This window comes from Dendrobates tinctorius, unplaced genomic scaffold, assembly GCF_039654945.1.
Source record: "Dendrobates tinctorius isolate UK_male_01 unplaced genomic scaffold, ASM3965494v1 ptg000321l, whole genome shotgun sequence".
NCBI classification, from domain to species: domain Eukaryota; kingdom Metazoa; phylum Chordata; class Amphibia; order Anura; family Dendrobatidae; genus Dendrobates; species Dendrobates tinctorius.
Genome location: NW_027361988.1, coordinates 1,258,410 through 1,282,847, shown reverse-complemented (window position 1 = coordinate 1,282,847; position 24,438 = coordinate 1,258,410). Strand labels below are relative to the sequence as shown.

Below are 24,438 nucleotides of genomic sequence, written 5' to 3'. Positions count from 1 at the left end.
GTGTGACTTCCCGAGTGCCATGACAGCTGACTGTATATACATGTTTACACATACATGTATGTACATGTGCCATGACCGCTCCTTAGACCATACATACATGGATTGTCACTTACCCAAACCGAGGATGAAGAGGCTTAGCTGCTCCACATGATGATGGTGGCCGGAGAGCTGTGTTCCTCCATAGCGATGTCGTCCATTAGGCAAACTTGGTGTCCTTGTCCCGCCAGTTCTTGAGCCAGTTTAGTGTCCACGATGCCTTGTTACCTATTGGAAAAAAAAGGGAAAAGGAAATTATTGAATTTTGACATAGAATAAAAATTAAGTCCTATGAATTGTACTGGTACATTAACCCCTTTTTCTACGAGCGTATATTGCCAGCAGACACACAGAGAGCGGGCGACTGCCCCAAGTGTTACCTACTGAGAGACAGAGAAATAAAAAAACAATAATTAATAAGGGAAATATTGCATTCATAATTAGTGTTCACAGCAGAGTGACAACACAGCCCCCCTAACCCTCCCCTACCCCACAGGGAACGCCTGTACCCCGCCATGCCCCCCACAGCTGTGCCCATACACTGTCCTCACCTCCCCCTGCAGGGACCCCCTGTCTCCCACGCAGTGCCCCCCACAGCTGACCCCAAACACTCTGCAGGGACCCCTGTCTCCCACGCAGAGCCCCCCACAGCTGACCCCATACACTCTGCAGGGACCCCCTGTCTCCCCCGTAGTGCCCCCCACAGCTGACCCCATACACTCTGCAGGGACCCCCTGTCTCCCCCGCAGTGCCCCCCACAGCTGACCCCATACACTCTGCAGGGACCCCCTGTCTACCCGCAGTGCCCCCCACAGCTGACCCCATACACTCTGCAGGGACCCCCTGTCTCCCCCCCACAGCCTCCGGGCTGCGAAGAAATCGCGACGGAGCCGCCGTCCCTGTACCGGAGCACAGCCCGCTGCCACCACCGCACCACAGAGCGCCGCCCGCTGCCACCACCACAGAGCCCACCTGCCCCAGCACAGCTGCCCCTGCCCCAGCGCAGCTGCCCCTGCCCAGCTGCCCCTGCCCCAGCGCTGCTGCTGCCCCTGCCTCAGCGCAGCTGCCCCAGCGCAGCTGCCCCTCCCCCAGCGCAGCTGCCTCTCCCCCAGCGCAGCTGCCCCAGCACAACCAACCTGCCCTAGCACAGAGCCGCCACCACACGAGCCTGGACCACTGAATGACCCCTGTGACTACTTCACCTGTGCCAGATCCCTTCCCAGGTAAGCTGAATTCGGACTGTAAGACGGACCCCCATTTGACACATTATTTTTTTTCCCCTTATTTTCCTACTGAAAATTGGGGTGTTCTTATGGTCCGTTGCATCTTTTTTTTTTTTTTAAAGAAAAGAAAATAAACCTAGTGGCAGCATGTGTAATAACAGTCTCCAGGTCTTATAGCCTAATGTATACACCATAAATATTTATATGTGTGTCTATACAGTTGGTGTATATATGTGTGAGTATATTTTTTAGCCTTAAAGTTTTGATTCTCCATCCTCATTTCTTTCTTTTCCAAATCAAAAAAACACTCGTGTGAGAGCAATCTGCATCCAAAAAAACTTAGGGATAGGGACAATTTAGTGAGTACGTCGGGCTCCCTTAAAAGGTCAATTCACCCAACGAACAAGGGTGCTGCTTGCTCGTCGGGTGAGATGGGCAGCACGATTATTATCATCTAACACGCTTTCCTAGGATAATCTGCCAACACAAATCTCTTCTTGAATGGACAATCGTTTCTTAAATGACAATTTATGCTGATAAAAAAAAACCAAAAGCTCTAAATTAGGAAGGAGGCTGGAGGGGGGGGCGTCAGGGACTGGAGGGGGGAGACAGAGGCTGGAGGAGGAAGTGTGGTGGTGTAGACGGGGCTGCGGGAGGCTGTGTGGTGCTGTAGAGCGGGTTGCGGGAGGCTGTGTGGTGGTGTAGAGGCCTACAGGGCCACACAGCCCCCTGGTGTGACTTCCCGAGTGCCATGACAGCTGACTGTATATACATGTTTACACATACATGTATGTACATGTGCCATGACCGCTCCTTAGACCATACATACATGGATTGTCACTTACCCAAACCGAGGATGAAGAGGCTTAGCTGCTCCACATGATGATGGTGGCCGGAGAGCTGTGTTCCTCCATAGCGATGTCGTCCATTAGGCAAACTTGGTGTCCTTGTCCCGCCAGTTCTTGAGCCAGTTTAGTGTCCACGATGCCTTGTTACCTATTGGAAAAAAAAGGGAAAAGGAAATTATTGAATTTTGACATAGAATAAAAATTAAGTCCTATGAATTGTACTGGTACATTAACCCCTTTTTCTACGAGCGTATATTGCCAGCAGACACACAGAGAGCGGGCGACTGCCCCAAGTGTTACCTACTGAGAGACAGAGAAATAAAAAAACAATAATTAATAAGGGAAATATTGCATTCATAATTAGTGTTCACAGCAGAGTGACAACACAGCCCCCCTAACCCTCCCCTACCCCACAGGGAACGCCTGTACCCCGCCATGCCCCCCACAGCTGTGCCCATACACTGTCCTCACCTCCCCCTGCAGGGACCACCTGTCTCCCACGCAGTGCCCCCCACAGCTGACCCCAAACACTCTGCAGGGACCCCCTGTCTCCCACGCAGTGCCCCCCACAGCTGACCCCATACACTCTGCAGGGACCCCCTGTCTCCCCCGTAGTGCCCCCCACAGCTGACCCCATACACTCTGCAGGGACCCCCTGTCTACCTGCAGTGCCCCCCACAGCTGACCCCATACACTCTGCAGGGACCCCCTGTCTCCCCCCACAGCTGACCCCATACAGGCATACAGTTACCGGCCGGCAGCTCCAAGGTTCAAATCTGGCGCTCAGGTGACGTCATTGTTGCTGCAGTTAGACCGAGAAAGCAGGGGGTGGGCTCGGAGCCACGTGACACAGAGCCCGGCCGCCCATCCCCCAGCCTCACTGTACTGCAAGCCAGGGAGAGACTGTTTGTGTGCTGCACGGCGCTGACTCCGCCCCCCGAGCCAGGGGATGAGTCACAGGCAGCTCGGCGTGTCACACGACTCCTCCCTCTTCCACCTTCTATGCAGGCCGGATCTTGGTTCCCATAGCACAGTGACCCTGCCCACCGGCCAGTCACTGCCGCCCCTCCCCCACCACTAAGCGATCTTACACAGCAGCACAGAGCCAGGGAGGAGATGGGAGATGACCCCGCACCACACAGCGGAGCACTATGAGCCCTGGGGGTGCAGCGCTGACCCCGCCCACGCCGCACCACACAGCGCAGCGCTATAAGCCCTGGGGGCGCAGCGCTGACCCCACCCACCCCGCACCACACAGCGGAGCACTATGAGCCCTGGGGGCGCAGCGCTGACCCTGCCCACCCCGCACCACACAGCGCAGCACTATGAGCCCTCGGGGCAGTCTCCCGTAGAGGCGTGGGTTCGAATCCCACTCCTGACAGCAGCAGTACTGGTCCCTGGAGGTGCAAGCTGTTGTGCACCAGGGAGCGTGTTCAGCGTCTGCAGTCACCACGTGGAGGCGTGGGTTCGAATCCCACTCCACACAGCGCAGCACTATGAGCCCTCGGGGCGCAGCCAGGGGTGGGATTCAGCGGGTTCTCCCCGGTTCGGTGGAACCGGTTGTTAAAGCTATTGCTCTCATTTTTGGCACCATTAGCCGGCTCTCACTTTTGAAAATGAGATTTCAAATTTTGAGGTCTGCGGCAGATTCTTTCCGGCGTCCATGCTCCCGGAGGCCACTGCAACATGGCGGCGGCCAGCAAGGGAAGTGCGGGGGCCTCCGGGCTGCGAAGAAATCGCGGCGGAGCCGCCGTCCCTGTACCGGAGCACAGCCCGCTGCCACCACCGCACCGCAGAGCGCCGCCCGCTGCCACCACCACAGAGCCCACCTGCCCCAGCACAGCTGCCCCTGCCTCAGCGCTGCTGCTGCCCCTGCCTCAGCGCTGCTGCTGCCCCTGCCTCAGCGCTGCTGCTGCCCCTGCCTCAGCGCTGCTGCTGCCCCTGCCTCAGCGCTGCTGCTGCCCCTGCCTCAGCGCTGCTGCTGCCCCTGCCTCAGCGCTGCTGCCCCAGCACAACCAACCTGCCCTAGCACAGAGCCGCCACCGCACGAGCCTGGACCACTGAATGACCCCTGTGACTACTTCACCTGTGCCAGATCCCTTCCCAGGTAAGCTGAATTCGGACTGTAAGACGGACCCCCATTTGACACATTATTTTTTTTTACCCCTATTTTCCTACTGAAAATTGGGGTGTTCTTATGGTCCGTTGCATCTTATAGTCCGAAAAATACGGTAATTTATCCTGAGATTACAGAGTCTGCAACTTTTCTATCTAGCCAGTTAGAAGTGACTCATTGTAACACTTAGGGTACCGTTACACCTAGCGATGCACCAGCGATCCCGACTAGCGATATGACGCGGTCAGGATCGCTGGTACATCGCTAGGTGGTCGCTAGTGAGCTGCTACACAGGCAGATCTCACCAGCGACATTGCTGGGGACGGGGATCGCTACTTACCTGTCAGACGCGGCGATCCTGCGTCCTCCCGCCCTGGGCGCCACAGGAAGCCCAGCAGGAAGTGGCCGACGAGGAATGGACCAGGAGCTTCTCGCGCGATCAGTGATAACCAGCGGGGGAGCCGGTCGGAGGTAAGTATCACATGCAGGGATATCGCTAGCAATATCGCTGCAACGTCACAAAATCGGTGACTTTACAGCAATATAGAATCATAGAATCGTAGAGTTGGAAGGGACCTCCTGGGCCATCTGGTCCAACCCCCTGCTCAAAGCAGGATTCGCTAAATCATCCCAGTCAGATGTCTGTCCAGCCTCTGTTTGAAGACTTCCATTGAAGGAGAACTCACCACTTCTCGTGGCAGCCTGTTCCACTCATTGATCACTCTAACTGTCAAAAAGTTTTTTCTAATATCTAATCTGTGTCTCTTCCCATTCAGTTTCATCCCATTGCTTCTAGTCTTTCCTTGTGCAAATGAGAATAAAGTTGATCCTTCTACAATGTGACAGCCCTTTAGATATTTGTAGACAGCTATTAAGTCTCCTCTCAGTCTTCTCTTTTGCAAACTAAACATTCCCAAATCCTGCAACCTTTCCTCATAAGACAGGGTTTGCAGACCGGTCACCATTCTGGTCGCTCTTTTCTGAACTTGCTCCAGTTTGTTGATGTCTTTTTTAAAATGTGGTGCCCAAAACTGGACACAATATTCCAGATGAGGTCTGACCAAAGAGGAGTAGAGGGAAATAATGACTTCACGTGATCTAGACTGTATGCTTCTGTTAATACATCCTAGAATTGCATTTGCCTTTTTTGCTGCTGCATCACACTGTTGACTCATATTCAGTCTGTGATCTATTAGTATACCCAAGTCTTTTTCACATGTGCTGTCACTTAGCCCTATTCCTCCCATTCTATATATGCTTTTTTCATTTTTATTGCCCAGATGTAGTACTTTGCATTTCTCCCTGTTAAAAACCATTCTGTTAGTTGCTGCCCACTTCTCCAGTTTATTTAAATCTTTTTGAATCCTCTCTCTCTCTTCTCTAGTATTAGCTATCCCTCCTAGCTTTGTGTCATCAGCAAATTTAATCAGTTTACCCTCAATTCCTTCATCTAAATCGTTGATAAAGATGTTGAACAATACAGGGCCCAGGACAGAGCCCTGTGGTACCCCACTTGAGACATTCTTCCAACTGGATGTGCAGCCATTTACGACCACTCTTTGGGTCCGATCACTAAGCCAGTTATGAATCCACCTAACAGTTGCCTTGTCCATTCCATACTTAGTCATTTTTTCAATAAGGATTGTATGAGAGACTTTGTCAAATGCTTTGCTGAAGTCAAGATATACTATATCTACAGCATTTCCTTGATCCACCCAATCAGTGATACCGTCATAGAAGGAAATTAAGTTAGTCTGACATGACTTATTAGTTAGAAACCCATGCTGACTCTGTTTAATCACTTCATTCTTATCCAGGTATTGACATACATGTTGTTTTAATAATTTGTTCAAAGATCTTTCCTGGTATAGAAGTCAGACTCACCGGCCTATAGTTGCCTGGGTCCATCTTCTTCCCCTTTTTGAAGATAGCAACAACATTTGCTCTTCTCCAGTCTTCTGGCACTTCTCCTGTTCTCCAAGAATTTTCAAAGATTATGGAGAGGGGTTCAAAAATATTGCTAGCGATATCGCAGTGTGTAACGGGGTCTTTACAGACAATGGCGTTTACCATCTGTCTGCAGAACTAAAGTAATGAAAAAGAAGCTGGTAATTAGCTTTCAAATGACATCCCAATGTCCCCTCTGGCTTTACCAGAGGCCCCAATGTCTGATTTGGACAGCAGATTTGAAAAGACATTTTCAGTCTGGGGCAGTCTTGGGGGTTCTCAATCCCCTTAACTACTCTGCAGAAGGGGTCAGGCAAATCAAGCTTGGCAGGAACATCATCCAGGAGGCCACCTACATACAGCAACATCACTTGTCCCCCTGCTCCAAATGGAATTTGAATTCAGGGGGTCAGAGCCTGGCTGTCCATGGATAAAAGTGGTCCTTGTGGTGCAGGCTTGAGGGTGCACAAATGCCCAACAGAGCACCACACAGCCCCATAAACTGCTCCCTCACCTCAGTCTGGTAATTAGCTTTCAAATGACATCCCAATGTCCCCTCTGGCTTTGCCAGAAGTCCCACCAGGGGCCCCAATGTCTGATTTGGACAGCAGATCTGTACTGAAGTCCCTGGTGGTGCAAACTCTTGTGTCACCAGGGAGCATGTCAATGTCAGCAGTCAGGATGGCCTAGTGGTCTAAGGCACTGTGTTGAGGTTGCAGTCTCCCGTGGAGGCGTGGGTTCGAATCCCACTCCTGACAGCAGCAGTACTGGTCCCTGGAGGTGCAAGCTGTTGTGCACCAGGGAGCGTGTTAAGCGTCTGCAGTCACCACATGTGGAGGCGTGGGTTCAAATCCCACTCCTTGACAGCAGCAGTACTGGTCCCTGGAGGTGCAAGCTGTTGTGCACCAGGGAGCGTGTTCAGCGTCTGCAGTCACCACGTGGAGGCGTGGGTTCGAATCCCACTCCTGACAGCGACAGTTTTTTTTTTTGTTTTTTTTTTTAAAGAAAAGAAAATAAACCTAGTGGCAGCATGTGTAATAACAGTCTCCCGTGGAGGCGTGGGTTCGAATCCCACTCCTGACAGCAGCAGTACTGGTCCCTGGAGGTGCAAGCTGTTGCGCACCAGGGAGCGTGTTAACCGTCTGCAGTCACCACATGTGGAGGCGTGGGTTCAAATCCCACTCCTTGACAGCAGCAGTACTGGTCCCTGGAGGTGCAAGCTGTTGTGCACCAGGGAGCGTGTTCAGCGTCTGCAGTCACCACGTGGAGGCGTGGGTTCGAATCCCACTCCTGACAGCGACAGTTTTTTTTTTTGTTTTTTTTTAAAGAAAAGAAAATAAACCTAGTGGCAGCATGTGTAATAACAGTCTCCAGGTCTTATAGCCTAATGTATACACCATAAATATTTATATGTGTGTCTATACAGTTGGTGTATATATGTGTGAGTATATTTTTTAGCCTTAAAGTTTTGATTCTCCATCCTCATTTCTTTCTTTTCCAAATCAAAAAAACACTCGTGTGAGAGCAATCTGCATCCAAAAAAACTTAGGGATAGGGACAATTTAGTGAGTACGTCGGGCTCCCTTAAAAGGTCAATTCACCCAACGAACAAGGGTGCTGCTCAGGGTGGATTGATTTAAATCACGCCGATTTAAATCATGATTTAAATCACGATTTAAATCAAAAGATTTTTTTCTATTTAAATCGGATCGATTTAAATCATGATTTAAATCACTGATTTAAATCAAAAGGTTTTTTTTTAATATAAATCACGATTAAAATGAGAAGTGAGAGCAGTGTGCATGTGCGCCCATAGTTACACGGACGAAAGTAGGGGCAACGATCTAACGCCAGGGTGAGGGGGGGACCCCAAAGTAAGTAAAAATCTTTTTTGTTTTACTATATGGCAATAGGTAGGTGTTTAAAAGCAGCATGTCTTAATTGTATAAACTATTAATAGCCTCCACATTTTGTTCATACTGCCCCTTTAATTCCACACTTCTAGCTTGGTTTCAGTTTTGGTTTAGTTTCTTTTTCCCTGCATTCAGTTGACATGCCCAAACTTGTTGGATAGTCAGCAGTACTTGGCTCAGGCTGTAGTAACATCAGCAGTGCTTGGCTCAGGCTGTAGTAACAATCAAACTTCATAAGTGATCTGTGTGAGCCATGGCAGCAGGTCGTAAGAGAGACCCTATTTGGGTTCATTTTGTTGAGATGCCAGCAGCAGATCTTGGAAAGAAAGGTGCAAGAGCAAAGTGCAAATACTGTCAAAAGGATATCCAAGGACTTGTTTGCCGTTTGAAATCACATTATGAAAACTGCAATCAAATGATTTAAATCAAAAAAATCTGATTTTTTTAAAAAATTCAAGATTTTTATCCACCCTGGTGCTGCTTGCTCGTCGGGTGAGATGGGCAGCACGATTATTATCATCTAACACGCTTTCCTAGGATAATCTGCCAACACAAATCTCTTCTTGAATGGACAATCGTTTCTTAAATGACAATTTATGCTGATAAAAAAAACCAAAAGCTCTAAATTAGGAAGGAGGCTGGAGGGGGGGGCGTCAGGGACTGGAGGGGGGAGACAGAGGCTGGAGGAGGAAGTGTGGTGGTGTAGACGGGGCTGCGGGAGGCTGTGTGGTGCTGTAGAGCGGGTTGCGGGAGGCTGTGTGGTGGTGTAGAGGCCTACAGGGCCACACAGCCCCCTGGTGTGACTTCCCGAGTGCCATGACAGCTGACTGTATATACATGTTTACACATACATGTATGTACATGTGCCATGACCGCTCCTTAGACCATACATACATGGATTGTCACTTACCCAAACCGAGGATGAAGAGGCTTAGCTGCTCCACATGATGATGGTGGCCGGAGAGCTGTGTTCCTCCATAGCGATGTCGTCCATTAGGCAAACTTGGTGTCCTTGTCCCGCCAGTTCTTGGGCCAGTTTAGTGTCCACGATGCCTTGTTACCTATTGGAAAAAAAAAGGGAAAAGGAAATTATTGAATTTTGACATAGAATAAAAATTAAGTCCTATGAATTGTACTGGTACATTAACCCCTTTTTCTACGAGCGTATATTGCCAGCAGACACACAGAGAGCGGGCGACTGCCCCAAGTGTTACCTACTGAGAGACAGAGAAATAAAAAAACAATAATTAATAAGGGAAATATTGCATTCATAATTAGTGTTCACAGCAGAGTGACAACACAGCCCCCCTAACCCTCCCCTACCCCACAGGGAACGCCTGTACCCCGCCATGCCCCCCACAGCTGTGCCCATACACTGTCCTCACCTCCCCCTGCAGGGACCACCTGTCTCCCACGCAGTGCCCCCCACAGCTGACCCCAAACACTCTGCAGGGACCCCCTGTCTCCCACGCAGTGCCCCCCACAGCTGACCCCATACACTCTGCAGGGACCCCCTGTCTCCCCCGTAGTGCCCCCCACAGCTGACCCCATACACTCTGCAGGGACCCCCTGTCTACCCGCAGTGCCCCCCACAGCTGACCCCATACACTCTGCAGGGACCCCCTGCCTCCCCCCACAGCTGACCCCATACAGGCATACAGTTACCGGCCGGCAGCTCCAAGGTTCAAATCTGGCGCTCAGGTGACGTCATTGTTGCTGCAGTTAGACCGAGAAAGCAGGGGGTGGGCTCGGAGCCACGTGACACAGAGCCCGGCCGCCCATCCCCCAGCCTCACTGTACTGCAAGCCAGGGAGAGACTGTTTGTGTGCTGCACGGCGCTGACTCCGCCCCCCGAGCCAGGGGATGAGTCACAGGCAGCTCGGCGTGTCACACGACTCCTCCCTCTTCCACCTTCTATGCAGGCCGGATCTTGGTTCCCATAGCACAGTGACCCTGCCCACCGGCCAGTCACTGCCGCCCCTCCCCCACCACTAAGCGATCTTACACAGCAGCACAGAGCCAGGGAGGAGATGGGAGATGACCCCGCACCACACAGCGGAGCACTATGAGCCCTGGGGGTGCAGCGCTGACCCCGCCCACGCCGCACCACACAGCGCAGCGCTATAAGCCCTGGGGGCGCAGCGCTGACCCCACCCACCCCGCACCACACAGCGGAGCACTATGAGCCCTGGGGGCGCAGCGCTGACCCTGCCCACCCCGCACCACACAGCGCAGCACTATGAGCCCTCGGGGCAGTCTCCCGTAGAGGCGTGGGTTCGAATCCCACTCCTGACAGCAGCAGTACTGGTCCCTGGAGGTGCAAGCTGTTGTGCACCAGGGAGCGTGTTCAGCGTCTGCAGTCACCACGTGGAGGCGTGGGTTCGAATCCCACTCCACACAGCGCAGCACTATGAGCCCTCGGGGCGCAGCCAGGGGTGGGATTCAGCGGGTTCTCCCCGGTTCGGTGGAACCGGTTGTTAAAGCTATTGCTCTCATTTTTGGCACCATTAGCCGGCTCTCACTTTTGAAAATGAGATTTCAAATTTTGAGGTCTGCGGCAGATTCTTTCCGGCGTCCATGCTCCCGGAGGCCACTGCAACATGGCGGCGGCCAGCAAGGGAAGTGCGGGGGCCTCCGGGCTGCGAAGAAATCGCGGCGGAGCCGCCGTCCCTGTACCGGAGCACAGCCCGCTGCCACCACCGCACCGCAGAGCGCCGCCCGCTGCCACCACCACAGAGCCCACCTGCCCCAGCACAGCTGCCCCTGCCCCAGCACAGCTGCCCCTGCCCCAGCGCAGCTGCTGCCCCTGCCCCAGCGCTGCTGCTGCCCCTGCCTCAGCGCTGCTGCTGCCCCTGCCTCAGCGCTGCTGCTGCCCCTGCCTCAGCGCTGCTGCTGCCCCTGCCTCAGCGCTGCTGCTGCCCCTGCCTCAGCGCTGCTGCTGCCCCTGCCCCAGCGCTGCTGCTGCCCCTGCCCCAGCGCTGCTGCTGCCCCTGCCTCAGCGCAGCTGCCTCTCCCCCAGCGCAGCTGCCCCAGCACAACCAACCTGCCCTAGCACAGAGCCGCCACCGCACGAGCCTGGACCACTGAATGACCCCTGTGACTACTTCACCTGTGCCAGATCCCTTCCCAGGTAAGCTGAATTCGGACTGTAAGACGGACCCCCATTTGACACATTATTTTTTTTCCCCCTATTTTCCTACTGAAAATTGGGGTGTTCTTATGGTCCGTTGCATCTTATAGTCCGAAAAATACGGTAATTTATCCTGAGATTACAGAGTCTGCAACTTTTCTATCTAGCCAGTTAGAAGTGACTCATTGTAACACTTAGGGTACCGTTACACCTAGCGATGCACCAGCGATCCCGACTAGCGATATGACGTGGTCAGGATCGCTGGTGCATTGCTAGGTGGTCGCTAGTGAGCTGCTACACAGGCAGATCTCACCAGCGACATTGCTGGGGACGGGGATCGCTACTTACCTGTCAGACGCGGCGATCCTGCGTCCTCCCGCCCTGGGCGCCACAGGAAGCCCAGCAGGAAGTGGCCGACGAGGAATGGACCAGGAGCTTCTCGCGCGATCAGTGATAACCAGCGGGGGAGCCGGTCGGAGGTAAGTATCACATGCAGGGATATCGCTAGCAATATCGCTGCAACGTCACAAAATCGGTGACTTTACAGCAATATAGAATCATAGAATCGTAGAGTTGGAAGGGACCTCCTGGGCCATCTGGTCCAACCCCCTGCTCAAAGCAGGATTCGCTAAATCATCCCAGTCAGATGTCTGTCCAGCCTCTGTTTGAAGACTTCCATTGAAGGAGAACTCACCACTTCTCGTGGCAGCCTGTTCCACTCATTGATCACTCTAACTGTCAAAAAGTTTTTTCTAATATCTAATCTGTGTCTCTTCCCATTCAGTTTCATCCCATTGCTTCTAGTCTTTCCTTGTGCAAATGAGAATAAAGTTGATCCTTCTACAATGTGACAGCCCTTTAGATATTTGTAGACAGCTATTAAGTCTCCTCTCAGTCTTCTCTTTTGCAAACTAAACATTCCCAAATCCTGCAACCTTTCCTCATAAGACAGGGTTTGCAGACCGGTCACCATTCTGGTCGCTCTTTTCTGAACTTGCTCCAGTTTGTTGATGTCTTTTTTAAAATGTGGTGCCCAAAACTGGACACAATATTCCAGATGAGGTCTGACCAAAGAGGAGTAGAGGGAAATAATGACTTCACGTGATCTAGACTGTATGCTTCTGTTAATACATCCTAGAATTGCATTTGCCTTTTTTGCTGCTGCATCACACTGTTGACTCATATTCAGTCTGTGATCTATTAGTATACCCAAGTCTTTTTCACATGTGCTGTCACTTAGCCCTATTCCTCCCATTCTATATATGCTTTTTTCATTTTTATTGCCCAGATGTAGTACTTTGCATTTCTCCCTGTTAAAAACCATTCTGTTAGTTGCTGCCCACTTCTCCAGTTTATTTAAATCTTTTTGAATCCTCTCTCTCTCTTCTCTAGTATTAGCTATCCCTCCTAGCTTTGTGTCATCAGCAAATTTAATCAGTTTACCCTCAATTCCTTCATCTAAATCGTTGATAAAGATGTTGAACAATACAGGGCCCAGGACAGAGCCCTGTGGTACCCCACTTGAGACATTCTTCCAACTGGATGTGCAGCCATTTACGACCACTCTTTGGGTCCGATCACTAAGCCAGTTATGAATCCACCTAACAGTTGCCTTGTCCATTCCATACTTAGTCATTTTTTCAATAAGGATTGTATGAGAGACTTTGTCAAATGCTTTGCTGAAGTCAAGATATACTATATCTACAGCATTTCCTTGATCCACCCAATCAGTGATACCGTCATAGAAGGAAATTAAGTTAGTCTGACATGACTTATTAGTTAGAAACCCATGCTGACTCTGTTTAATCACTTCATTCTTATCCAGGTATTGACATACATGTTGTTTAATAATTTGTTCAAAGATCTTTCCTGGTATAGAAGTCAGACTCACCGGCCTATAGTTACCTGGGTCCACCTTCTTCCCCTTTTTGAAGATAGGAACAACATTTGCTCTTCTCCAGTCTTCTGGCACTTCTCCTGTTCTCCAAGAATTTTCAAAGATTATGGAGAGGGGTTCAAAAATATTGCTAGCGATATCGCAGTGTGTAACGGGGTCTTTACAGACAATGGCGTTTACCATCTGTCTGCAGAACTAAAGTAATGAAAAAGAAGCTGGTAATTAGCTTTCAAATGACATCCCAATGTCCCCTCTGGCTTTACCAGAGGCCCCAATGTCTGATTTGGACAGCAGATTTGAAAAGACATTTTCAGTCTGGGGCAGTCTTGGGGGTTCTCAATCCCCTTAACTACTCTGCAGAAGGGGTCAGGCAAATCAAGCTTGGCAGGAACATCATCCAGGAGGCCACCTACATACAGCAACATCACTTGTCCCCCTGCTCCAAATGGAATTTGAATTCAGGGGGTCAGAGCCTGGCTGTCCATGGATAAAAGTGGTCCTTGTGGTGCAGGCTTGAGGGTGCACAAATGCCCAACAGAGCACCACACAGCCCCAAGAACTGCTCCCTCACCTCAGTCTGGTAATTAGCTTTCAAATGACATCCCAATGTCCCCTCTGGCTTTGCCAGAAGTCCCACCAGGGGCCCCAATGTCTGATTTGGACAGCAGATCTGTACTGAAGTCCCTGGTGGTGCAAACTCTTGTGTCACCAGGGAGCATGTCAATGTCAGCAGTCAGGATGGCCTAGTGGTCTAAGGCACTGTGTTCAGGTTGCAGTCTCCCGTGGAGGCGTGGGTTCGAATCCCACTCCTGACAGCAGCAGTACTGGTCCCTGGAGGTGCAAGCTGTTGTGCACCAGGGAGCGTGTTAAGCGTCTGCAGTCACCACATGTGGAGGCGTGGGTTCAAATCCCACTCCTTGACAGCAGCAGTACTGGTCCCTGGAGGTGCAAGCTGTTGTGCACCAGGGAGCGTGTTCAGCATCTGCAGTCACCACGTGGAGGCGTGGGTTCGAATCCCACTCCTGACAGCGACAGTTTTTTTTTTTTTGTTTTTTTTTTTTAAAGAAAAGAAAATAAACCTAGTGGCAGCATGTGTAATAACAGTCTCCAGGTCTTATAGCCTAATGTATACACCATAAATATTTATATGTGTGTCTATACAGTTGGTGTATATATGTGTGAGTATATTTTTTAGCCTTAAAGTTTTGATTCTCCATCCTCATTTCTTTCTTTTCCAAATCAAAAAAACACTCGTGTGAGAGCAATCTGCATCCAAAAAAACTTAGGGATAGGGACAATTTAGTGAGTACGTCGGGCTCCCTTAAAAGGTCAATTCACCCAACGAACAAGGGTGCTGCTCAGGGTGGATTGATTTAAATCACGCCGATTTAAATCATGATTTAAATCAAAAGATTTTTTTCTATTTAAATCGGATCGATTTAAATCATGATTTTAATCATGATTTAAATCACTGATTTAAATCAAAAGGTTTTTTTTTTTAATATAAATCACGATTAAAATGAGAAGTGAGAGCAGTGTGCATGTGCGCCCATAGTTACACGGACGAAAGTAGGGGCAACGATCTAACGCCAGGGTGAGGGGGGGACCCCAAAGTAAGTAAAAATCTTTTTTGTTTTACTATATGGCAATAGGTAGGTGTTTAAAAGCAGCATGTCTTAATTGTATAAACTATTAATAGCCTCCACATTTTGTTCATACTGCCCCTTTAATTCCACACTTCTAGCTTGGTTTCAGTTTTGGTTTAGTTTCTTTTTCCCTGCATTCAGTTGACATGCCCAAACTTGTTGGATAGTCAGCAGTACTTGGCTCAGGCTGTAGTAACATCAGCAGTGCTTGGCTCAGGCTGTAGTAACAATCAAACTTCATAAGTGATCTGTGTGAGCCATGGCAGCAGGTCGTAAGAGAGACCCTATTTGGGTTCATTTTGTTGAGATGCCAGCAGCAGATCTTGGAAAGAAAGGTGCAAGAGCAAAGTGCAAATACTGTCAAAAGGATATCCAAGGACTTGTTTGCCGTTTGAAATCACATTATGAAAACTGCAATCATCTGATTTAAATCAAAAAAATCTGATTTTTTTGATTTTTTTAAAAAATTCAAGATTTTTATCCACCCTGGTGCTGCTTGCTCGTCGGGTGAGATGGGCAGCACGATTATTATCATCTAACACGCTTTCCTAGGATAATCTGCCAACACAAATCTCTTCTTGAATGGACAATCGTTTCTTAAATGACAATTTATGCTGATAAAAAAAACCAAAAGCTCTAAATTAGGAAGGAGGCTGGAGGGGGGGGCGTCAGGGACTGGAGGGGGGAGACAGAGGCTGGAGGAGGAAGTGTGGTGGTGTAGACGGGGCTGCGGGAGGCTGTGTGGTGCTGTAGAGCGGGTTGCGGGAGGCTGTGTGGTGGTGTAGAGGCCTACAGGGCCACACAGCCCCCTGGTGTGACTTCCCGAGTGCCATGACAGCTGACTGTATATACATGTTTACACATACATGTATGTACATGTGCCATGACCGCTCCTTAGACCATACATACATGGATTGTCACTTACCCAAACCGAGGATGAAGAGGCTTAGCTGCTCCACATGATGATGGTGGCCGGAGAGCTGTGTTCCTCCATAGCGATGTCGTCCATTAGGCAAACTTGGTGTCCTTGTCCCGCCAGTTCTTGAGCCAGTTTAGTGTCCACGATGCCTTGTTACCTATTGGAAAAAAAAGGGAAAAGGAAATTATTGAATTTTGACATAGAATAAAAATTAAGTCCTATGAATTGTACTGGTACATTAACCCCTTTTTCTACGAGCGTATATTGCCAGCAGACACACAGAGAGCGGGCGACTGCCCCAAGTGTTACCTACTGAGAGACAGAGAAATAAAAAAACAATAATTAATAAGGGAAATATTGCATTCATAATTAGTGTTCACAGCAGAGTGACAACACAGCCCCCCTAACCCTCCCCTACCCCACAGGGAACGCCTGTACCCCGCCATGCCCCCCACAGCTGTGCCCATACACTGTCCTCACCTCCCCCTGCAGGGACCCCCTGTCTCCCACGCAGTGCCCCCCACAGCTGACCCCAAACACTCTGCAGGGACCCCCTGTCTCCCACGCAGAGCCCCCCACAGCTGACCCCATACACTCTGCAGGGACCCCCTGTCTCCCCCGTAGTGCCCCCCACAGCTGACCCCATACACTCTGCAGGGACCCCCTGTCTACCCGCAGTGCCCCCCACAGCTGACCCCATACACTCTGCAGGGACCCCCTGTCTCCCCCCCACAGCCTCCGGGCTGCGAAGAAATCGCGACGGAGCCGCCGTCCCTGTACCGGAGCACAGCCCGCTGCCACCACCGCACCGCAGAGCGCCGCCCGCTGCCACCACCACAGAGCCCCCCTGCCCCAGCGCAGCTGCCCCTGCCCAGCTGCCCCTGCCCCAGCACTGCTGCTGCCCCTGCCTCAGCGCAGCTGCCCCAGCGCAGCTGCCCCTCCCCCAGCGCAGCTGCCTCTCCCCCAGCGCAGCTGCCCCAGCACAACCAACCTGCCCTAGCACAGAGCCGCCACCGCACGAGCCTGGACCACTGAATGACCCCTGTGACTACTTCACCTGTGCCAGATCCCTTCCCAGGTAAGCTGAATTCGGACTGTAAGACGGACCCCCATTTGACACATTATTTTTTTTCCCCCTATTTTCCTACTGAAAATTGGGGTGTTCTTATGGTCCGTTGCATCTTTTTTTTTTTAAAGAAAAGAAAATAAACCTAGTGGCAGCATGTGTAATAACAGTCTCCAGGTCTTATAGCCTAATGTATACACCATAAATATTTATATGTGTGTCTATACAGTTGGTGTATATATGTGTGAGTATATTTTTTAGCCTTAAAGTTTTGATTCTCCATCCTCATTTCTTTCTTTTCCAAATCAAAAAAACACTCGTGTGAGAGCAATCTGCATCCAAAAAAACTTAGGGATAGGGACAATTTAGTGAGTACGTCGGGCTCCCTTAAAAGGTCAATTCACCCAACGAACAAGGGTGCTGCTTGCTCGTCGGGTGAGATGGGCAGCACGATTATTATCATCTAGCACGCTTTCCTAGGATAATCTGCCAACACAAATCTCTTCTTGAATGGACAATCGTTTCTTAAATGACAATTTATGCTGATAAAAAAAACCAAAAGCTCTAAATTAGGAAGGAGGCTGGAGGGGGGGGCGTCAGGGACTGGAGGGGGGAGACAGAGGCTGGAGGAGGAAGTGTGGTGGTGTAGACGGGGCTGCGGGAGGCTGTGTGGTGCTGTAGAGCGGGTTGCGGGAGGCTGTGTGGTGGTGTAGAGGCCTACAGGGCCACACAGCCCCCTGGTGTGACTTCCCGAGTGCCATGACAGCTGACTGTATATACATGTTTACACATACATGTATGTACATGTGCCATGACCGCTCCTTAGACCATACATACATGGATTGTCACTTACCCAAACCGAGGATGAAGAGGCTTAGCTGCTCCACATGATGATGGTGGCCGGAGAGCTGTGTTCCTCCATAGCGATGTCGTCCATTAGGCAAACTTGGTGTCCTTGTCCCGCCAGTTCTTGGGCCAGTTTAGTGTCCACGATGCCTTGTTACCTATTGGAAAAAAAAGGGAAAAGGAAATTATTGAATTTTGACATAGAATAAAAATTAAGTCCTATGAATTGTACTGGTACATTAACCCCTTTTTCTACGAGCGTATATTGCCAGCAGACACACAGAGAGCGGGCGACTGCCCCAAGTGTTACCTACTGAGAGACAGAGAAATAAAAAAACAATAATTAATAAGGGAAATATTGCATTCATAATTAGTGTTCACAGCAGAGTGACAACACAGCCCCCCTAACCCTCCCCTACCCCACAGGGAACGCCTGTACCCCGCCATGCCCCCCACAGCTGTGCCCATACACTGTCCTCACCTCCCCCTGCAGGGACCACCTGTCTCCCACGCAGTGCCCCCCACAGCTGACCCCAAACACTCTGCAGGGACCCCCTGTCTCCCCCGTAGTGCCCCCCACAGCTGACCCCATACACTCTGCAGGGACCCCCTGTCTACCCGTAGTGCCCCCCACAGCTGACCCCATACACTCTGCAGGGACCCCCTGCCTCCCCCCACAGCTGACCCCATACAGGCATACAGTTACCGGCCGGCAGCTCCAAGGTTCAAATCTGGCGCTCAGGTGACGTCATTGTTGCTGCAGTTAGACCGAGAAAGCAGGGGGTGGGCTCGGAGCCACGTGACACAGAGCCCGGCCGCCCATCCCCCAGCCTCACTGTACTGCAAGCCAGGGAGAGACTGTTTGTGTGCTGCACGGCGCTGACTCCGCCCCCCGAGCCAGGGGATGAGTCACAGGCAGCTCGGCGTGTCACACGACTCCTCCCTCTTCCACCTTCTATGCAGGCCGGATCTTGGTTCCCATAGCACAGTGACCCTGCCCACCGGCCAGTCACTGCCGCCCCTCCCCCACCACTAAGCGATCTTACACAGCAGCACAGAGCCAGGGAGGAGATGGGAGATGACCCCGCACCACACAGCGGAGCACTATGAGCCCTGGGGGTGCAGCGCTGACCCCGCCCACGCCGCACCACACAGCGCAGCGCTATAAGCCCTGGGGGCGCAGCGCTGACCCCACCCACCCCGCACCACACAGCGGAGCACTATGAGCCCTGGGGGCGCAGCGCTGACCCTGCCCACCCCGCACCACACAGCGCAGCACTATGAGCCCTCGGGGCAGTCTCCCGTAGAGGCGTGGGTTCGAATCCCACTCCTGACAGCAGCAGTACTGGTCCCTGGAGGTGCAAGCTGTTGTGCACCAGGGAGCGTGTTCAGCGTCTGCAGTCACCACGTGGAGGCGTGGGTTCGAATCCCACTCCACACAGCGCAGCACTATGAGCCCTCGGGGCGCAGCCAGGGGTGGGATTCAGCGGGTTCTCCCCGGTTCGGTGGAACCGGTTGTTAAAGCTATTGCTCTCATTTTTGGCACCATTAGCCGGCTCTCACTTTTGAAAATGAGATTTCAAATTTTGAGGTCTGCGGCAGATTCTTTCCGGCGTCCATGCTCCCGGAGGCCACTGCAACATGGCGGCGGCCAGCAAGGGAAGTGCGGGGGCCTCCGGGCTGCGAAGAAATCGCGGCGGAGCCGCCGTCCCTGTACCGGAGCACAGCCCGCTGCCACCACCGCACCGCAGAGCGCCGCCCGCTGCCACCACCACAGAGCCCACCTGCCCCAGCACAGCTGCCCCTGCCCCAGCGCTGCTGCTGCCCCTGCCCCAGCGCTGCTGCTGCCCCTGCCTCAGCGCTGCTGCCCCTGCCTCAGCGCTGCTGCTGCCCCTGCCTCAGCGCTGCTGCTGCCCCTGCCTCAGCGCTGCTGCTGCCCCTGCCTCAGCGCTGCTGCTGCCCCTGCCTCAGCGCTGCTGCTGCCCCTGCCTCAGCGCTGCTGCTGCCCCTGCCCCAGCGCTGCTGCTGCCCCTGCCTCAGCGCAGCTGCCTCTCCCCCAGCGCAGCTGCCCCAGCACAACCAACCTGCCCTAGCACAGAGCCGCCACCGCACGAGCCTGGACCACTGAATGACCCCTGTGACTACTTCACCTGTGCCAGATCCCTTCCCAGGTAAGCTGAATTCGGACTGTAAGACGGACCCCCATTTGACACATTATTTTTTTTCCCCCTATTTTCCTACTGAAAATTGGGGTGTTCTTATGGTCCGTTGCATCTTATAGTCCGAAAAATACGGTAATTTATCCTGAGATTACAGAGTCTGCAACTTTTCTATCTAGCCAGTTAGAAGTGACTCATTGTAACACTTAGGGTACCGTTACACCTAGCGATGCACCAGCGATCCCGACTAGCGATATGACGTGGTCAGGATCGCTGGTGCATCGCTAGGTGGTCGCTAGTGAGCTGCTACACAGGCAGATCTCACCAGCGACATTGCTGGGGACGGGGATCGCTACTTACCTGTCAGACGCGGCGATCCTGCGTCCTCCCGCCCTGGGCGCCACAGGAAGCCCAGCAGGAAGTGGCCGACGAGGAATGGACCAGGAGCTTCTCGCGCGATCAGTGATAACCAGCGGGGGAGCCGGTCGGAGGTAAGTATCACATGCAGGGATATCGCTAGCAATATCGCTGCAACGTCACAAAATCGGTGACTTTACAGCAATATAGAATCATAGAATCGTAGAGTTGGAAGGGACCTCCTGGGCCATCTGGTCCAACCCCCTGCTCAAAGCAGGATTCGCTAAATCATCCCAGTCAGATGTCTGTCCAGCCTCTGTTTGAAGACTTCCATTGAAGGAGAACTCACCACTTCTCGTGGCAGCCTGTTCCACTCATTGATCACTCTAACTGTCAAAAAGTTTTTTCTAATATCTAATCTGTGTCTCTTCCCATTCAGTTTCATCCCATTGCTTCTAGTCTTTCCTTGTGCAAATGAGAATAAAGTTGATCCTTCTACAATGTGACAGCCCTTTAGATATTTGTAGACAGCTATTAAGTCTCCTCTCAGTCTTCTCTTTTGCAAACTAAACATTCCCAAATCCTGCAACCTTTCCTCATAAGACAGGGTTTGCAGACCGGTCACCATTCTGGTCGCTCTTTTATGAACTTGCTCCAGTTTGTTGATGTCTTTTTTAAAATGTGGTGCCCAAAACTGGACACAATATTCCAGATGAGGTCTGACCAAAGAGGAGTAGAGGGAAATAATGACTTCACGTGATCTAGACTGTATGCTTCTGTTAATACATCCTAGAATTGCATTTGCCTTTTTTGCTGCTGCATCACACTGTTGACTCATATTCAGTCTGTGATCTATTAGTATACCCAAGTCTTTTTCACATGTGCTGTCACTTAGCCCTATTCCTCCCATTCTATATATGCTTTTTTCATTTTTATTGCCCAGATGTAGTACTTTGCATTTCTCCCTGTTAAAAACCATTCTGTTAGTTGCTGCCCACTTCTCCAGTTTATTTAAATCTTTTTGAATCCTCTCTCTCTCTTCTCTAGTATTAGCTATCCCTCCTAGCTTTGTGTCATCAGCAAATTTAATCAGTTTACCCTCAATTCCTTCATCTAAATCGTTGATAAAGATGTTGAACAATACAGGGCCCAGGACAGAGCCCTGTGGTACCCCACTTGAGACATTCTTCCAACTGGATGTGCAGCCATTTACGACCACTCTTTGGGTCCGATCACTAAGCCAGTTATGAATCCACCTAACAGTTGCCTTGTCCATTCCATACTTAGTCATTTTTTCAATAAGGATTGTATGAGACACTTTGTCAAATGCTTTGCTGAAGTCAAGATATACTATATCTACAGCATTTCCTTGATCCACCAGAATGAGCCGAATTCTGCGTTAGAGCTGGGAATCCGCTCCTACTGAGTTCAGAAAGTGAACATAGTTCAATATTGTGGGAATCCATTCTGCTCACAAACAGTATTGACAGGAGACCAGAACCACAGTGTAACAGGGCCACAGAGAGAAACATGGGTTCCAGGACATATCGGCCCCCAAAGTCCTGTTAAAAAACTAGAAATCACGAATATCAAGGAATTTATGGAAAAAAGAAAAGAAAAAATTGGGACGGAAAGAAAAAGGGGTATGTTTTTCATATTAGGCTCAATATATACCTGGCTTGGTTTTAATAAGGAGGAAATATAATTTTCACACCATTAAGGTTCAGGAATTGACAAGGAAGTTATCAATTGTAACCGGGACCTTTGAAACTTCTGGATATTACAGACCCACTTTTTAGTTTGACATATGTTAAATCTACCGATCTCAAAGAACAACTGCCCATAATAATATATGCTATTCACCATAACTGCTGGACGTGAAGCACCATGTATCTTATCAATGGTATCTAGAGGAGGGACCATTATTAGTGTTCATCAGCAGGAGCTGTCTTCCAGGGACAACAGACCTATATATATATATATATATATATATATATATATATATATATATATATATATATATATATACACACACTCACTGGCCACTTTATTAGGTACACCATGCTAGTAAGGGGTTGGACCCCCTTTTGCCTTCAGAACTGCCTCAATTCTTCGTGGCAGAGATTCAACAAGGTGCTGGAAGCATTCCTCAGAGATTTTGGACCATATTGACATGATGGCATCACACAGTTGGCGCAGATTTGTCGGCTGCACATCCCTGATGCGAATCTCCCGTTCCACCACATCCCAAAGATGCTCTATTGGATTGAGATCTGGTGACTGAGGAGGCCATTTGAGTACAGTGAACTCATTGTCATGTTCAAGAAACCAATCTGAGATGATTCGAGCTTTATGGCATGGCGCATTATCCTGCTGAAAGTAGCCATCAGATGTTGGGTACATTGTGGTCATAAAGGGATGGACATGGTCAGCAACAATACTCAGGTAGGCTGTGGCGTTGCAACAATGCTCAATTGGTACCAAGGGGCCCAAAGAGTGCCAAGAAAAAATTCCCCACACCATGACACCACCACCACCAGCCTGAACCGTTGATACAAGGCAGGATGGATCCATGCTTTCATGTTGTTTACGCCAAATTCTGACCCTACCATCCGAATGTCGCAGCAGAAATCGAGACTCATCAGACCAGGCAACGTTTTTCCAATCTTCTACTGTCCAATTTCGATGAGCTTGTGCAAATTGTAGCCTCAGTTTCCTGTTCTTAGCTGAGAGGAGTGGTACCCAGTGTGGTCTTCTGCTGCTGTAGCCCATCTGCCTCAAAGTTCGACGCACTGTGCGTTCAGAGATGCTCTTCTGCCTACCTTGGTTGTAACGGGTGGCAATTTGAGTCACTGTTGCCTTTCTATCAGCTCGAACCAGTATGCCCATTCTCCTCTGACCTCTGGCATCAACAAGGCATTTCCGGCCACAGAACTGCCGCTCACTGGATTTTTTTTCTTTTTCGGACCATTCTCTGTAAACCCTAGAGATGGTTGTGCGTGAAAATCCCAGTAGATCAGCAGTTTCTGAAATACTCAGACCAGCCCTTCTGGCACCAACAATCATGCCACGTTCAAAGGCACTCAAATCACCTTTCTTCCCCATACTGATGCTCGGTTTGAACTGCAGGAGATTGTCTTGACCATGTCTACATGCCTAAATGCACTGAGTTGCCGCCATGTGATTGGCTGATTAGAAATTAAGTCTTAACACACAGTTGGACAGGTGTACCTAATAAAGTGGCCAGTGAGTGTGTGTGTGTGTATATATATATATATATATATCCATGCCCACTCCACATAGCAACCAAACACTAAGCATCTTTCATTTCACCAGAGCTGTTTAACCTCTCTCTGACCTCAGATGTACTATTCCGTCTATATGACCTGGGACTTAATTCCCATGGACAGAATAGTACATCATGCACTTTAATGCGATACTAAAATTCCGACGTCATCTTACCTGTAGGAAGATGGTGTCGGCATCCTGGGCTGCGTCCTCCTCCATCCGGCCTCCCGATCACTGTGATTGGCGGTTCAATTCTGAATAGCCAATCACAGCCTTTCTCATTGTTTCCCCCAATCAGATTGGCTGAAACAGTGAGGTCCCAGGCTAGGATCGAGTGCTGATGTATTAGATCCCAGGCCGGTGCCTGGCAACGCCAGGCATTGGCCAAAACTGCTTAGATTGGCACAATCAATAGCACCAATCGCAGGGCACAGTAGCGGTGTTACCGCGCTGTACCCTGCCGGTATCTGCCTGGATCAGTGCTGTAATAGCACCAATCCTAGGCCAGTGCCTAGGAAAGGTCTGGTATGGCCTGCAGCTGAAGCTTAGCACGATCAATGTAATCGATCGTGCCAATCACAGGGCACAGCTGCCGTGTGACCGCGTTGTGCCCTGCTGGTGACCTGCCGGAGACCTGGCCTAGAATTGAAGCTGTAAGCTCCGATCCTAGGCCGGTGCCTAGAAACACCGGCATCACCAGGACCAGCACTGATTGGTGGGATTGATTTTATCATCGACCCCTCCAATGACAGCTCACAGCAGCGGTATGACCGCTCTGTGACCTGTCTCTGACTTGTCTGTGACCGCACTGCAGGTCCTCATGCTAGCTGAGGATTCCTGCAGATCAATTACACTGCCAGAGCCCCTCCTGTGCTAGGTCTTGTTGTGCCACTGAAACCTGTGACACCACAATTCCTGCTGAAGAAAGAAGACAGAAGAAAGAAGAGAGACTACAACCTTAAGTGTTGATCCCTGAAGCGGCCCCCTGCCCAATCTCTCTTCATCCACCCCAATTCCCCATCCCCTTCTTTTTACCCCCTCCACCCC

At 50.6% G+C, this 24,438-nt stretch overlaps 1 protein-coding gene and 2 non-coding genes across 3 annotated transcripts in view; all 3 read left to right on the top strand.

Moving 5' to 3' along the window:
• LOC141073956 (uncharacterized) overlaps nucleotides 1-24,438 on the top strand; it is a 119,181-nt gene that overhangs the window by 3,604 nt on the left and 91,139 nt on the right. The gene's annotated exons all lie outside the window — the stretch shown is intronic.
• Nucleotides 6,846-6,928, top strand: TRNAL-GAG (transfer RNA leucine (anticodon GAG)). The gene has a single exon. It is a non-coding gene; the product is annotated as a tRNA-Leu (tRNA).
• TRNAL-CAG (transfer RNA leucine (anticodon CAG)) lies at nucleotides 13,843-13,925 on the top strand. The gene has a single exon. It is a non-coding gene; the product is annotated as a tRNA-Leu (tRNA).